A 17,907-nucleotide genomic window follows, 5' to 3' on the forward strand; every position below is an offset into this window, starting at 1 on the left:
GGCGGCGTTGCCGGCTCGGTCTATATTTCGAAAATTCGGCGTCAATTATATAATTGTTGTCTGAATGGTTCTTTGTCTAATTATCGTGTTGTTGTCTTAGGTGAACAAACAGTTTCGAGTCGGCCAATTCGTTTCTCGTCACCGACCAGTGATTATTGATAAAATGTAGTTTTTATCAATGGTAGATGCGAAGAAAAAATGTTTATCGACACAGAGAAAAAAAGAGAATGTAAGGCAAAAAATAAATGGGGAAAAATTACTGGATTGATATTTTTGGACAAGGTTAATTTTAATTTCGGCTTTTTTATTATTTATTGTAGCAATCTAGCAAACTAATACTAATAAGCTATTTGTTTTTATTCTAACTTGCAACGGTTCCACGACAGACACTTTGAACTTAACGTCTATGTTACTGTTTTAATTGTGCACTGAGTTTTATTTATAACTTGACTGAACTTTACTCTCTTTAATTTTCTGATTAACTCATAAGTATCTAGGAGCTGGAGAACCTCAACATTGATGTATTGATGGAGCCTCTGTTCTTGCTTTTGTACATAGTCGTTGATAAAGTTATCGACAGTTTCAGGTCCTTATAAAAATTGACATTATCAATATACCATCCATGGAGCATCAACAATATCTCGCAGTACCCACTTTTAGAATCTTTGTATAATATTTCTATTGCTTTGGCTGTTACAGCTTTAGAGTTGAACCCCTTAAATTTTATTATAATTCAGCTTGAGTTTTTTACGTTTTCTTTTAACATGAGGATTCCACCTGAGTTTAACATCAAGGGTTATGCCAGAATATTTGCCTGTATTTCCACTACTGCTTTCTGATTTATATATGCTGGCTTTATATGCTTTTGTTGGTGAAATCAATATGAACTGATTTGTTTTTATTCATTTTGAAGCGCCATTTTTCTGCCCAGCACTGTATTTCAGCAATAGCTGTTTGTAATATCTCGGTTGTTTCAGCGTTGTTATCTCCACCAGCTGGGATTGCACAGTCATCTGCAAATGTAGCAACAATATTTTCTTTTTGCAACATGTTGCATGGTCTCCACATTAACAACATTTCAACAACAACTCTAACATTTCTGGTCCATCATCATCTCTCATCTGTTTCTTATTTATTGTGTAACAAATATCGGAGAAAATAACATATTGAGGCTATTGTGCCAAGAAAAACTACAGTGTGTATTCGACAAGGTAGTATGACGTGTCATACCAGCTATTACTGTTTTATAGATACATATTTATATAGAGAAATTATCCATAAACCTTCTCATGAAGTAAAAATGCAAAACGGCTTTATAATTGTCATCAAAATAACAGCCATAAAAGTATATAGGGCGTCCCAAAATTTGCGAATAGTTTGTCTTAAATAGAAAACATCAAAATCATAATTTATTATTGGAACATAATTATGTGTGGAATAGAACAACAAGCATGTTTTTCACAATGGTGTTGACACATACACACAAACTTGTTGAACATTTCCATGCACATTTACTTATTTATTGAATCTCATTCTTCAACACAAAAGTCAGTAAGTGGCACTAAATCAGATGATTTAAAACGATAATTCAGATTATAATTAATTCTAAAATTCAAACACTAAGCTTTTGTTCAATTATTCCACCGTCTGTATGGCACGTATGGCGATATCATTAGATTTAGTCAGATAAAGGAACTTGGTTATATAAGTGCACGAGACAGATTTCCGAAGACAAGTGTTTGGCATGTTCTGGATACATTTGTTCATCAACATTTACATGTGGGTTATGAAAAAGAAGGTATTTTCTTCTTAATGTCTTATTTAGTATTGTTTTTGTTACCAACAAGTTATCGTATAAATGGCAACATATTAAAATCTTTGAAAATTGTGGGACTCCCTTTATTTGAAGGCGTAATCTTAATAGCTTTATTTAATAAGGACATATAATCAAATATTATGTTATTAATTATATATAATGTTAACACATTATATATTATCTGCGTTACTACAATTTATTATATTGGGATCAATATAAAAAATGTAGTACATAATGGGTATATAATGGGGTACAAATGTACCCCATTATTTTAGATGATATTATTATTTTAGATGATATTTGGATACTATGTGAAGATTTAAAGTATTATTTAAATATAGTGATAGTTTATTAGAATTAGAATGGATATTTGATCACAGCTTTGAACGAAGGATGACTATAAAGGAGAAAGAAGCTAAGTCTAAAACTCTTGTTTTTTTGGTGACCCTTAAAAGTCCACTTTTTACTAAAAACTTACGAAAAACTTAGGTGATGCAGTGAAAAGCAATGGGAATAATTTCATCAGAATATAAAAGAGATCGAGAAATGACATCAGGGACGTACGTTTTCAACAGCATACGTATGTTAGTTGAGGGATGGTACAAAGTTATAGAAAATAATGAACAATATTTCCTTTAAAAAATAAAGATCTTATAAAAAATTAGGTCATATATCTAATATATGTGCATATACAAGACATTATCTAGAGCAAGTCATCGAAATTCACATGGAAAAACACAAAATTCATTATATATCAAGTCAATTATATTAGTCGTCTACTTAAACGTACCCCACAACAATGTAGCTCATTTGTCTACCTAACAACAGCCTGATAACAGGACCACTACAATCAGATTATGTAGTACAAGAGGTAAATTACACTCGATGTCGCGATAAACACGAATAAATATATGTACACCGACTACATAATCTTTACACACGGAGTGTATATGTATTAAAATCAACACGCTGAAATTTTATTTAATACTCATAAGTTTTTAAATGATGATGATTTATTTGATGTTTCTTAAACAACCTCAGTAATTGATTTTAGCTGGAAATCGTGATATTTTCAGACCAATCATTTTCAAACAAACCTTCCCTCATTGTTTTTAAAGTCTACACACAAAATAATCGGGATTCGATCATTTGAAAAGCCGGTTTAAAATCGTCAAAATTATCCCTGTCGATAAATAGTCAACACAAATCTTTTCAATACTAACGCAGGGTTTGAACACAAATCCACTAGTAACCTAACTATGCTAAAACCATAGAGAAATAGAGATTTAACTTCATAGGAAATTTTGGCAAAATGTTTCGCGACGTCCAACATGTAGATGTCGCTACCTTTAACACATTATTTGTTTTATTCGCTATACTAAGAGCTGCGGCGGAATCTGATGGGTTCATTTCGTTCTATGGATTGTTTATTTTGCACGTCATTTTCAATATGCCCTATACTGAAAATAGTGTGGTTAGCTTTTTATGACGTTTATACATTAAATTACTATTTTATTTTATTACTATATACAAGTCGGTAGTAAAATGCATTCCCGTTCTAGGAAGTGTTGTGTACCCGGATGCACAGATAGTGAGGAAATGCATCATCGTTTTCCGTTAAAAAAGCGATCTTTAAGAAATGAATAGAAAACATCAAAAATCCTAACATGGTTGGGTTAAACATGAAACAGATTTATGATCGTTACCATGTGAGACATTTTTGTGATACATTTAAACTTTTCTTTAAGTACCTATGAACAATTTAGTGATGGTGAAAATAATACCACGAGCCCAGAATATGTACAAATGGAAGTGGATCAAAATCAAAATTATATAGAAGGTAAATTGAAGGAGCGCGTCACATTTCTGTTCATAATTGTTACCATTAATTTCTAAACTGTCTTACTATATTTGTAGTGCCTATTTCCATCGTTCCAGGCCCACAACCAAGGTGTTCGAAACAAGTACCATGGACACTTGAACAAACTCCAGAAGGTAATGGTAAAGTTTGTATTCATTCAGCCAGAATCCTTCTTTTTGCTCATTCTTAATGTTAATTACTATAAATTATAACTTCAGTCCAGATGTTCCTATAAGAGCAAACAAAGTTTTACGTTGTACCGTAGTGTACATCTCACGTTATTTAGTAAAACTTTTTAAAAAACATACATACAATAACATATAATTATGAATAAATCAGTAGACTCAGAAAGTGAGACTGATTTTATAGAGGCAAGACAATATCTCTCAGGCAAGATTCTAACAAAATGTTTTATCATACGGTCAGTAGGTCTTTGACCTATGTCTTATTTTATTCAGCGATTTTTCCACCCCGATAATATAACAAAATTGTTGTCAAATGTTTAAAAAAAGTAAATTTAAAACCCTTCAATTGTAGATTCCATAATGATCTTTTGGATAAAATATTAAAAGTACTAACGGACAGATGGAAGAGATAATTTTGATTTGTAATGCACCAAAGTTTTTTTCTTATGGTTTTATATATATGTATATAATATTTACATTATAGATTTATATTTATTGTTATAGTTTATATTTATATTTATTTATTTTTAAATATTATATTTATATGTATATTCAATTGAATTTGATTTAAGAAATTTATTTCAGAAAAAAATTGTTTTTTTATTTAAATTTCATTGGTCAATTAAACATGACGTCAAGGCTGTCACGTGCCAAACATTACTAATGAGCCCATCAAATGTCTACACAGTAAAATATTTTTCTTACAGGTGCCTATAATAGAGATTTAAATCGACCAATCAATTTACTTGAATGGCCCATTATGGCTCCCTCTGGATGTTGGCCAAAGCAAAACTTTGCGCCAGAGTCCCCTATTGAGTTGCATCTCCATTACTCTATGGCTAAAACAGAGTTCTTCGACCAATTTTTATCGATACGTAACCAAAGAAGAACTACACGATGAGCTCGAAATTAAATGGATTTACCATTAGCACAAAATGTAAGTGTATGTGGTAAGATCATTAGTGTTTTGTATTTGTTTACAATGAAATAGTTAAAGCAATCTTTTTGTTTAATAATTTGTAATATTTTAAAAATTGTAAAACGCTGAGTGGTGTTAGTTGAGTTCAGAGGGTTGATAGATATTTCTGATATTTGACTTATTAACTGACATTAGCAAGTAGCTAAAGATAAATATGGAAGAAAGTGGAATGATATATCATAAAATTAAATAAAAAATACTAAAGGATTGCATCTATTTGACTCCGCGATATATTTTCCTTCTTATAACGTTTGCACATTACCCTGTATATAATTACATCCTATTCAGTATTATTGAGTTATTCAGTGTATAGAAACGTTAATCATGGAATGATCAAAATTATTGCTTAATTTTTCAACGATTTAAAAGTGATTATTTTGATAAGAAATGGTATGGAGCTCTAAAGAATCTCGAGGATAATGATGAAGTTTAGGTCTAACCGAATTAAAAAAACCTGAATGAAATTGTTATTGCAGATATATACCAACGCTAATTGAACAGACCAATCGTTACTGTTAATACTAAATATTAATTTCCTTAAATATCTAAGAACAGAAATAGTATTACTTAAATTAACGGTAAAGAGATTATGTTGGATGAGTAACAAATAAAACACGATGGAATAATATAAAATGAACAAATATTTAATAAGCAATTAAGTAATAAAAATGATTAAAACAAATATTTGTAAAACTATTGCATGCTCCTAAATATTTTATCCTTTGGACTTTCCAAACGTATTACAAGAGGAGATAAAATTAGAAAAACAAAAAAAAAGTGAACACTCAGGGATATAGTAGATATGGGTTCATCAAAAATAAACAACAAACTTGGAGAAGACATTCGAATATTGGTTGAAAACCGGCGATAGAATGTCGTAAGGGGGTAAAAAAATGAAAGGATATAAATAGGAGGGACCAGTTAAGGTTGAGATAAAATACAGAACAAATAAAAGGGTACCAAAGAGAAATAAGAGTTGAATCCAACTAAACTGTAACAATTAAATATAAGGCTTGATGGGGGTGGTAGTTACTTTCCGATTTTTGTAACAGATTTTACTAGTCTTAAGTATAGAATCTTATGATTTGACACAAATGTCATTTTATTCTACTGACATTAACATCAAAACTATATAAGTTACGTTCCGTCAAAATAACAGCGTTATCGATTTATAATCTTTGAAAACGTCGAATTTTGTATCTGAAAACGAATTCATCAAAATAAATCAGCCGCTGAAAGTCACCATTTGCTGGTAGATACTGAAAGTGATCATACTGCAACCATGACAACAATTCAAATGTGTTCGAATTCAATGTCTAAGACAAATAACGTCCTGATAGGTTTAAAACGTTTGAAGATGCGGAATTGTACGAGTTATTGGATGAAGACCAAACATAAACCAAAAACAATTGGTAAAAAACTTGAACGTTAGCCAAATCAGAATCGTGAATATGAACTACTAGAAGCAATTGGAAAGATCCAAAGGATGAGAAGATGAATTGAATGACAGGCCATTAGAAAATAGAAAAATCGCCGGAGGCATACTGTTTCAAAGACAATGAAAGAAAGTCTTGAAATTTCTATGACATGCAAGACTATGTTCTGAGTCTCATGGGACTGGGTTAGTGTCGTATAATATGAAATGTCGAAAGCCAGAGAAATACTGATCAAATACCGATGACAAATGATCAATTTTAACTGTGAATTGTTTGAAAACGAATCAGGAAAGAGTCACTTGGATCGGAAGTTTTATCGCATGCGCACGACTACCGCTTTTTCGCATCGATGGAGATTTCGAAGAAGTTAAGTTAAAAATGACTTGATGAATGGTTTGGTTCATCAAGTAACATACTACATAATCCATAAATTGTCTGAGAGATTGCCAAAATATATAGAATCGAATGGTTAATGCCTTAAATAAACACATTTTAACTATCCATTATAAATATCGTGTTTTCTTTATCGAAAAAAATCATCATAAAATCGGGAACCAACAATTTATGACCTTAGTATAATAATTGACTAGTAAATGCTTATAGTAATACTATGTTGGATGATTGTCTATTAGCAGAACTCAGCAGTAGCCATTGTATAATAACTTAAGACAAGAATATTAAAAGTTTAATTCATTATTGATTGTAAATACTTAGTTTTTATAAATATTCATTAACTATCTAAATAGATATATGATTAATTGTTTTAGGAATCGAGTGGCACACGATAGGCAACAAGAAAGAAACAGAACGGTGACAGTGAGACATCTGGCAACGATGTACGGTAGGCGTGCCCCTTCCTTGCTTCTGATTCGAAAATTAGTGTTGATTATAATAATCGATTGTATCGATTTAAATAATCGAATCATAATCGATTCATATTACGGCATAAAATTATTATGTCAACATAATATACTTTATACTGATATACAATGTAACAGATAACGATACGAGGGCAATTTCATAACAAAATATCGTTAAAAAAGAGTCTCGGTGAAAAATTATTATACAGTTTTATTTCTCAAAATAATCTCCTTTTAACTCGATTCATTTAATCCAGACGTTTTCCAATTTTTGTATTACTCCCAAATAATAGGTTTTCACGAGGTACTCAAAATAAACGTTAGTTTCAATGATGACCTCATTCTTTCCAAATCCCTTACCACCAAGCCGTTTGTTCAGATTGGGAAACACAAAATAGTGACAGAGTGCTATATCTGGAGAATATGTTGCCCTATTTATGAATTATTGTCATAGTGGCTACATATATATGTTCCTGTGTATTGTTTTGATGCAACAACATTATTCTTTACCAAATTCAATCGTTCTTGCTTCAAATCAATATAAATCTTTTTAAAATGATATAATTTTAGTGTTCGATGCTTTTCTTTAATACTTATCTATTTTCTAAACAAAATGTGGTAAAAAAAAGGGGACGTGGTAAATTATATTAGATATTATATTATATATATATATATATATATATATATATATATATATAAATAAATATTAATGGGTTTCCAAATTAATCGTCTCTATTTTTTCTGTTTCTCTATTTTTCTGTTGAGTGGATCTCAAACAGATATAGCTCTTCTTCTCGCTGGTCATTATTGTCTTTCGAACAATGTATCTATTCTTAGCTAACTAAGCCTCGTTGAAAGCATCAAATTAATGAAAAGGTAACATATCTATCTCCATATAGAACTGAAATTAATATTTTTATTTTTTTTGACTAGAAATATATTTTTAACAAAACGCATATATTTCAACATCAATATCCAAAAGTTCAAACAAAAGTTTCGAATTATTGTGAAGTTTTATAAAACTAAAAAACATTACATCACATTTAAAATTGATATGAAGGGAGACAAAGACTTATTATAACGGACATGTAGAGGTTTCGTCAAGAGTGAGATACTATACATACCACCACATTCACAGAAGAAGAAATTTACAAATGGTGGAATCGTGAACAAGTATTTAATAGATCAGAAATAAACAATCTAGTAATTGAAAATGCCTTTAAGAGTTGTGTATAATTATTTAGATTATACATGAGTTTTTAATGAAAACTTATGAGGGGAGAATGGATAATTTATACTGAATGAATGAATAATGAATACAAACTCTTTTACAGATGATTTCACAGGTAAATACATTGGAGGAAATGTAATAATGAAATCAAAAAATATAGAGGTGTCCTCCAATAGAATGTTGCATGAAAAATGTACTTAGGTTGTAACAGAAGGAAAAATAAGGAGACATATATTCATATCAAAATAATTTGACAGAAATGAAACGTAAGATGATTGAAACACAGCAACGAAGATCAATCAGATTCAATAATTAAACATAAAAAGGTAAATATGCTCTGTAATGAAAGTAAAAAACATTGTTTGGATATACAATTGTTAATTAGGTGGATTATGCCTCTTTCACTACATACAAAAACGTTTCTGTACTTCATAGGTGGTGTAGAAAAGAATTTTATGTAAATATAATAAAACAACTGTAACCTACAAACTATTGTGACTTTATAATTAACTGTAGTTTAAGTCCTTCGAAAATATATGCACTAGAGGTACTATAACGTCAAAATAAATTATATTTGATAACATTATTTTTATTTCTTTATTTTATTTAGGTTGCACTGAAACAAACCGATTAGTAATCCAAGGCACTCAAAATAAAGTTCTATGATTAATTAACAATAAACAGTACAACAGAACAGTAGTAATAAATTAATTTATAAATTTAGATTGTACTAAGCATATCTAATGTAAGATGTAATTAATAAAACAATATCTTATTTACATTAGAATATTGTTATGTTAAAGCCAAAATCAAGTAAAAGTCAAAGTTGATGTGATAACATACATTTTGATGATGTGAGTTCAGTATTATGTTGGATGGACTATATGATAATGTTGTTATGTTGGTTTTCGTTTGTAACAGGAATGATTGATATTCATCGGTGATGAATATCATGTTTTCTAGCTAACATCGATGTTGACTTCGATATCATAGACACATCGATGTTAAAAGAATAAAATATGGAATTATAATAGAAATAACGACTTCTGAAGTCTGCGGTGAAAAACCTGTAGTAAAGTTTACCAGATTACTTACTATAAAAGTGACGGGCTTCCAACCAAAATAGACAAACAGAGAGAACTTTAAAAATAACGTAATTAAATAAATGAAGAAACGATTGTTACAAACAGAAAATATTTAATATCCTTGCTGTCGCCACTTTCTTGGATCCTCGTTTCAAGAATATACATTTCCGAGATGTATTAGACTGTTCCGGAGGAGTATCCATGCCATTAGAAGTATCAAAGAATGATTTCAGATATTAAAATGAACGAAGAAATTGAAAATGATCAATCGACGGAGAATTCTACAACACAAGTGAAAGAAGCTGTGAATATATGGAAAGATAATTATAAACTTATTAACGAACATAATAACATTTTCTCTGGTCAACGTGACACGAACATGCATATAGAATTACAATTTTATTTAAAAAGCTCATTTAAAACAGGACCCATTACTTTTATAAAAAGTGCTAGAATCCACTTACCCTAAGTTAAAGAAAATAGCTCTTTAGTCTTTATGTTGCATAGAGACATCCACATCTTCAGAAAAGCTTTTTATCAAACCTGGCCAACTCCTTCACCAGCAACGGAACATACTAAAGGGAAAACACATGTCAAAGTTATTTTTTACACAGTGTACCCAAAAAATAATGGGAATGTTAATTTTTTCCTTTAACTATTGTAATTTCAATAACAATTAATACGTTTCGTAAATATAATAGGCAGTTATTTGCCACCAAAAACATCGATGTTTTTATACATATCGATCATTCGTAGTTTATAGTAGCATGTTATTGAAAATCTCTCATCGTATTAACATCGATATATATCGATTCTAATCATTTATAATTGATCACGAAACACCACGACAATTATCAGCTATACGGTCGACATCTTTCCGCAGAGGCGAAGCGTTCGTTCTTCGTAACGCGAACCTTCGGGTTCAATAACACCATTGAACGAGTGGTCCGACGAGCAGCAAGCAGCCGCGGCAGCGCTAACGTCAAAAAACCAGAACACTGGGTCATCCCGTTATCTGGATAAATGTCATTCGGAAGAAGTGTCCGTCAGCGGGCTTAAATATTAGACTTGCGGATTAATTTTCAGGGGTCGTTTTGTAAATTATAGGCTATGCTATGTAAAATGTTATATATATGATTCATGTCGATACAAAGAGCTAATTCCTAGCGTGTGGAAAAGAAAAATAACAAGTAGAGGGTATTGTAATATATGTTCTGAAAAGTCCCAGGCCTAGAACATACATGGCGCTAGTTTTATTTCATTCATTGCTAGTACTAACCTTCGAAAGAACGCTGTTCAAATTTCATAATATTCTACTCATAAGTTTGTGGGCTATTGTGCTAAGAGTGACACTACTTTTGTTATTTTCAAAAAAATGGATCAAAAACATTTTCGTTTTTTAATTTTACACTGCTTCTTGATCAGAAATAACAATAAAACGTTGGTTTGATGATTTCAAACGTGGTCGTAGTAACACCATAAAACATTAAAAAAAAACACACAAAACCGTGACGATTCTGAACAGTGCTTGGCCGTGTTTCAACGTAACAAACCGGAATCAAATCGATAGTCATCTGAGTGGACAGCAACTGGTGAACCTCGTCCAAAGCGTCCGAAAGCACAGCAATCGGTTGGAAAAATTATGGCCCCGGTATTTTGGGATGTGCGTGGTGTAATAATAATCGATTATATTGAGAAGAGAAATACCATCAACAGTGAATATTATATAGCGTTATTGGAGCGTTCCGAACTTGCAAAAAAAAGACCATATATGGCAAAGAAAAAAATTGTTTCATTAAGACAACGCACCGGGTCACAAGTCAATCAAAACAATGACAAACCTACATGAACTGACCTTCGAATTGCTTCCACATCCACCGTAATCACCAGATCTGGCTCCCAGCGACTACTGGCTGTTTGCAGACCTTAAAAATGCTCACCGGTAAGAAGTTTTGCCTGAATGAAGAGGTTATCCTTGAAACCGAAGCCTATTTTGAGGCAAAAGATAAATCGATCTACAAAAGTGGTATTGAAATGTTAGAGCGGCGCTGGAATGATTGTGTGGCTTTTGATGTAGGTTAAGTTGATGAATAAAGCTAATTTTGAAAAAAAAAACGCGTTTCCTTTGTTACACCCGGAACTTTTTTTCACACATGAATAGTTTGTCTAGATGGCATAAAAGACCAGCGATGTAAATAAAGTTTCTCCCTTCTTCCAAAGCCATAAGTGTTATATTAATATTCAGTTTCATACCGATGTTATTCAATATGACATCGATAGGAACGAGATATAATAAAAAGGGACAATGTCTTTCGTTCAAGGCCCTCCCATAAAATCCTTCCGCAAATGGTGTTTTATTGCCCCATAATTCGACATTTTCGGAGCTGAGAAAACAAATTCTTTACACAGCAAAATGTCACTTGATAAAAAGTAATGGGACAGCCCTAACATGAATATATGTCAACTAGCATATACGGTTGTCCACCTGTTGATTTATTGGGACTACAAGTAAATTTTCACCAAAAATCTATACTGTCCAGTATAATCACTTTATTCTATATATATATATATATATATATATATATATATATATATATATATATATATATATATATATATATATATATATATATATATATATATATATATATATATATATTACACTTATAGGAAAGGATGGAGGTGTGGAAAGAAAATTTTACAATGAGGAAATGTTTAAAGCTGAATGTGTATATTGCGACGTAATTTTAAGTATAAGAAAATAACAATGTTTCTTGTTTTGTCGTTGTTTAGTGTTGTTTTTCATAATACTTGTGACATGGGAAAAGAATTATAGCTTGAGACAAAAAAATATATTGTATCGATTATTTGGGGAAGCTAGAGAAGATCGAGGTCAAGACTAGAAAGGCACCAAGCAAACAGAAAATACGCGAAAGGATATTTCGTCGGCTCGTTGTCGAGTGTTCGGGTAATGGCGGGTGCAGATACTAGGGCTAGAACAAGCGTGTAAGAATTTAGACCTGGTAGAGGATTCCTTATGGTGGCTATAACCATAAAATTCAAGAAGGTTCGAGATCGTGCAATTTTGGAATGTTTATTAAGAGTCTATAGCATACGTGTTCCATCAGCGTGAGAAGGTCTAGCTGGAAGAGTCCTTCCATCCCAGAAATTCTGAACGAATCGGGATGCAAAAAAGGATTTCTTGAACAAACCTGCTCAGCTACCATCAAAAACTCGAGGGAGGGGCTTCGATGAAAAAACACGATATATAAGCACGATACGTTAGCAAGAGAGTTTAGAACCAGGCATACCATTTGTGAAGAATTTCACGCACCTCAGCTCAGTGTAAGGTTCCCCATAGGCGCCTTAGAACACGACAACATCTTGATTAAATCCCTACCCATCCACAAACCTCGGTAGTAAACTAACTACGACAATCCCAGTCGTAATTCAGGGTCTCCGTCACCCCTAAAACACTCACATCCCGAACCCGAAGCGACATCAGCAAAAGACCATTTGGTTCTAGCTGGTCATAATGGAATAAGAAAAAAATGTCAAGGGCGAGAACAGAAACAAGATTCAGATTTCAGATTTAAGAAGAAATAATAAGACAGCAATAATCAAGAAGAACAAAACCAGAATAGTTAATTTCCAGTTAACAGTTTTCTTGAGCAACTACTTGATGATCAGAAAGCTCAGGCAGATTGGAAGCTGCTTAAATGCCTCGATCGGAAACGATTACCATTGCACCTTATATCGGCGAAATTTCTCGTTCAAGACAAACAACAATGGCTGGATAAGGTCTATATCGATTTAAAAACAATAGGCCCGAACAATGAGCGGGCGACAGAACGTGAAGCCGTCCGAAGGCCGAATTAACAAAGGACCGAAAATCGTGTCCGAACGTAGGCGCAAAACGACGAAATATCGCTTGTCGCTCCTCCAAATTCAAAATAAAAATCTCGAATCGCGGTCGGATTCGTCGCTACATACGCTGCTTTCTAGGTCAAAACGCTCGACATTTTATCGGCGATAACGCATATTTTTTCCGTTATTATTGTTATTAATAATAGCTAAATTTATCCATTTATATTAGAGTATATCGGGCGTATGAATGACTCGCTTAAAATCCCACGAAGAGCTACCATCCCTTAGTGCGATTCAGGGACCGATCAGGCCCTATCCATGTCTATCCTTCCTTATGGATTCGGATTTTTCGTGACCGCCCATCAATTCTTTGTTCTGCTGTTTTATTACTAATTTTGAATTTGTTCATGTCAATTTTTATTTTGGTTTTTAGGGTTGAGTAGTTGAGTTATAATTAAAATACAAATACATATTTGGTATTTGTATTTTAATTATATTTTCAAATTATTACTCTTAGTGATTCTTTCTCATGATATATACATGTCATGTATATAACAGGTGAATTTAAAAGTCCCCGGTCTGACACATAGATGGCGCTACTAGAATTAAATCTATACATTTTTTAGTTAGCCCTAACTCTCAAAAGATAGCGTTATTGGAGCGTTCCGAACTTGCAAAAAAACGACCACATATGGCAAAGAAAAAAAAAGTTTAATTAAGACAACGCACCGTGTCACAAGTCAATCAAAACAATGACAAACCTACATGAACTGACCTTCGAATTGCTCCCACATCTACGGTAATCGCCAGATTTTGCTCCCAGCGACTGCTTGCTGTTTGCAGACCTTAAAAATGCTCACCGGTAAGAAGTTTTGCCTGAATGAAGAGGTTATCCTTGAAACCGAAGCCTATTTTGAGGCAAAAGATAAATCGATCTACAAAAGTGGTATTGAAATGTTAGAGCGGCGCTGGAATGATTGTGTGGCTTTTGATGTAGGTTACGTTGATGAATAAAGCTAATTTTGTCATGATATATACATGTCATGTATATAACAGGTGAATTTAAAAGTCCCCGGTCTGACACATAGATGGCGCTACTAGAATTAAATCCATACATTTTTTAGTTAGCCCTAACTCTCAAAGGATGCGTGTATATATTTAACAGCTGTCGGACCATTAGTTTGCGAATTATAACATTTTGAGTGAAGCAACTTGTTATTGTGAAAAAAAATGGATAAAGATAAATTACATAATACATTTACATACATTACACACATTACATACATTACATACACAATACATTTGAAGCAAAAACTTGGCTTAATGCCGAGTTTCTGGACACTGCCCCATGTAAATTAATCACCAAGGATTGGTATGCTAAGTTTAGACGTGGTTAAATGAGCACCGAAGTCGGTGAACGCAGTGGACGCCCAAAAGAGGCTGTTACCGACGAAAACATTAAAACAATCGACAAAATGATTTTGAATGACCGTCAATTCAAATTGAATGAAATAGCAGACGAACTAAAGATAATCAACTGAACGTGTACATCATATTATTCACGAATATTTGGGTATGAGAAACCTCTATGCAAAATGGGTGCCGTGCCAACTCACGTTTGACCAAAAATAACGACGGGTTGATGGTTCGGGGCAGTGTTTGAAGATGATCAAGCGTAATAAAACCAAGTTTTTACGTCGATATGTGAGAATGAATAAAACATGGCTCCATCATTTCACTCCGAAGTCCAATCGACAGTCATTCGAGTAGACTGCACATGATGAACCCGCTCCAAAGCGTGGGAAAACGCAACAGTCGACTGACAAGGTTATGGCGTCTGTATTTTGGGATGCGCATGGAATAATTTTCATTGACTACTTTGAAAAAGGAAGGACCATCAACAGCGATTATTACATAGCGTTATTGGACCGTTTGAAGGACGAAATCACCGAAAAACAGCCGCATTTTCGTCCCTCAAACGGCCGCATTTGAAAAAAAGAAAGTGGTGCTTCACCAAGACAATGCACCGTTTCACAAGTCAGTGAAAACGATGGCAAAAATCCATGAATTGGGCTTCGAATTGCTTCCTCATTCACCGTATTCTCTAGATCTGGCTCTCAGCGATTATTTTCTGTTCTCAGATCTCAAAAGAATGCTCGCTGGAAATACGTTGTCGTCAAATGAAGAGGTGATCGTCAAAACTGAGTATAGGCCATTGAAGCAAAGGACAATTCGTACTACAAAAATGGTATCGAAAAGTTGGAGGGTCGCTATAATCAGTGTATCACCCTTGAAAGGAATTATGTTGAATAAAAAAAACTAATTTTGGCAAAAAAATGTGTTACTAGGGTAGGCCGGGGACTTTTCAATTGACCTGTTTCATTTCATTGCGTTCACAGAATGAAATAAAGACCTATCTCACTGTAACCAGTACCAATCAGTAATATCTCAGGTATATGAAAATCTCCTGTTGAAAAGGATTAAAACTTTTACAGGGAAAAAAACTAATGCCTACACATCACTTTGGGTTTGTTAACAAACATTCGAAGATTGATCAGGTATATAGAATAACAGATGTAATTGAACAAGCCTATGAAGGTAAAAAGGTCATGTTCAGCTTTCGAAAAGGTTAGTTATGACGGCTTTCTTCATAAACTACAGAAAATCTTACCGAAATAATACCTTGAGCCATTGAAATCTTACATTACATTACAGCCAGAATGTTTAGAGTCAAACAATAAGAAGTTTACTCTACAATAAAAGAAGCTAAAGTAGAAGTACCACAAGGAAGTGTATTGGGGCCAATTCTTTACCTACTCTACTCATATGATATATCACAAATGGAAAACATCATGATGGCTACATTTGCTGGTGACACTACAATTCTTGCTGTCGGAGCTAATAGCGAAGAAGCCACGAGAAAATTACAACAGCCAAGTGAACCAAGTGAAACATTGACGAAAGTAAATCTGTGCATGTGCAGTTCACGTATAATCAGACGGATCAACCACTAATAACAATAAATAATTTAATAACATCATTCCATATAATAACAACGTTAAGTACCTCGCAATGAACCTTAGTGCAAAACTATTTTATATGCTGGAAGAACATAAAAAAGAAAAGGAAAGAACTGGTGTTAAGATATAGGAAAAATGTACTGACTAATTGGAAGAAAATCACAAATATTAGTTATATATAATTTATATAAATAAGATTCATGGATTTTCTGTAAAAATGTTTCAATACAATGTCTTTATGTAAATATGGATACACTGACCTACACCCAATATATTCGGGTGTTCCGCAGGGCAGTGTTCTTGGCCCATTATTATATCTATTATATACAGCTGACCTACCGACCTTAAGAAACACTACTGTTGCAACATATTCAGACGATACAGCGGTTTTATCATCACACGAGTATCCAATATCAGTCACAAGACAGCTCCAACTTCATTTTAACAAAGTCGAGTTGTGGTTGAAAACGTGGCGTATCAAAGCAAATGAGACAAAATATCCCATATGACATTCATTCTTAGTAGAAGAATATGCCTCTCAGTAAAATTGAATAATCATGAACTTCCGCAAGCAGATAATGTTAAATACCTAGGAATGCATTTTCATCGATGTTTGACATGGATAAAACATATAGTGACAAAACGCAATCGGCTTAGGCTTAAACTAAACCAAATGTATTGGCTGATAAGACGTAAATCTAAATTATCATTAGATAACAAGGTTTTGCTATATAAATCAATACTTAGGCCCATTTGGACCTATCGTATTGAACTGTGAGGTACTACTAGCAAATCTAACATAGATATCCTCCAGAATAAAGTGTTGCGAGTCATCGTCGATGCCCCATATTACGTGTCTAACAAACTGATTCAGCGCGGTATCCCCATAGAACCCATAACGAGTGTGATTCGGAGTGTTAGTGCGAAGTACTTTGAAAGACTATTAGTGCACCCCAATGCACTTTCCAACCAGTTAAATGTGCACGATGACAGTGTAGTGCATAGGCTCAAACGTAAATTACCATACCACCTGATTAATAGACACATAGAGTGAGATTTAATATCTCTAGAATAAGTTAGAATAGTATCTAGAATAAGATTTAGATTATAAGTTGTACAGGAGATCACTTACTGAAGTGATCTTCTACATGTCAGGATAGTTATATTATGTAACTGAAATCATATAATAATGCTTATTGCCCACGGGCAGATTGTTGACGTTCTAAGAGATTAATTAAAAAAAATGTAAATATGGTGCATGGATTCGATGTAAATATATTTCAATATACTTTCTATATAAATATGATGTTTGTCACTCTGTTTTTTTTTTCATACTCTTGTCTGAATTAAAGTAAAATAAAATTATACAATTACATTTTTTAATAGAATATCACTTAATACTAAATGTTTGCCGATTTTTATTGACTTTGTTAACACAATTACAACATTTGCAATTACTAAAATGTGTCCACAGTTAAATTTTGCATTTATTTATATATATTTGGCTTTTGAATGGTAGTATTCAATTCAAAATATTTCATATTACTATCTTTGTTGGTCTTATAAG

At 32.8% G+C, this 17,907-nt stretch overlaps 1 protein-coding gene across 1 annotated transcript in view; it reads right to left on the reverse strand.

The window, feature by feature from the left end:
• Positions 1 to 17,907, reverse strand: part of Sesn (Sestrin) — a 273,577-nt gene that overhangs the window by 81,655 nt on the left and 174,015 nt on the right. The window lies entirely within an intron of this gene.

Source organism: Rhynchophorus ferrugineus, unplaced genomic scaffold (assembly GCF_030347505.1).
Source record: "Rhynchophorus ferrugineus isolate W39M unplaced genomic scaffold, kcgeb_rfMv2 rfM10, whole genome shotgun sequence".
Lineage (NCBI taxonomy): Eukaryota > Metazoa > Arthropoda > Insecta > Coleoptera > Curculionidae > Rhynchophorus > Rhynchophorus ferrugineus.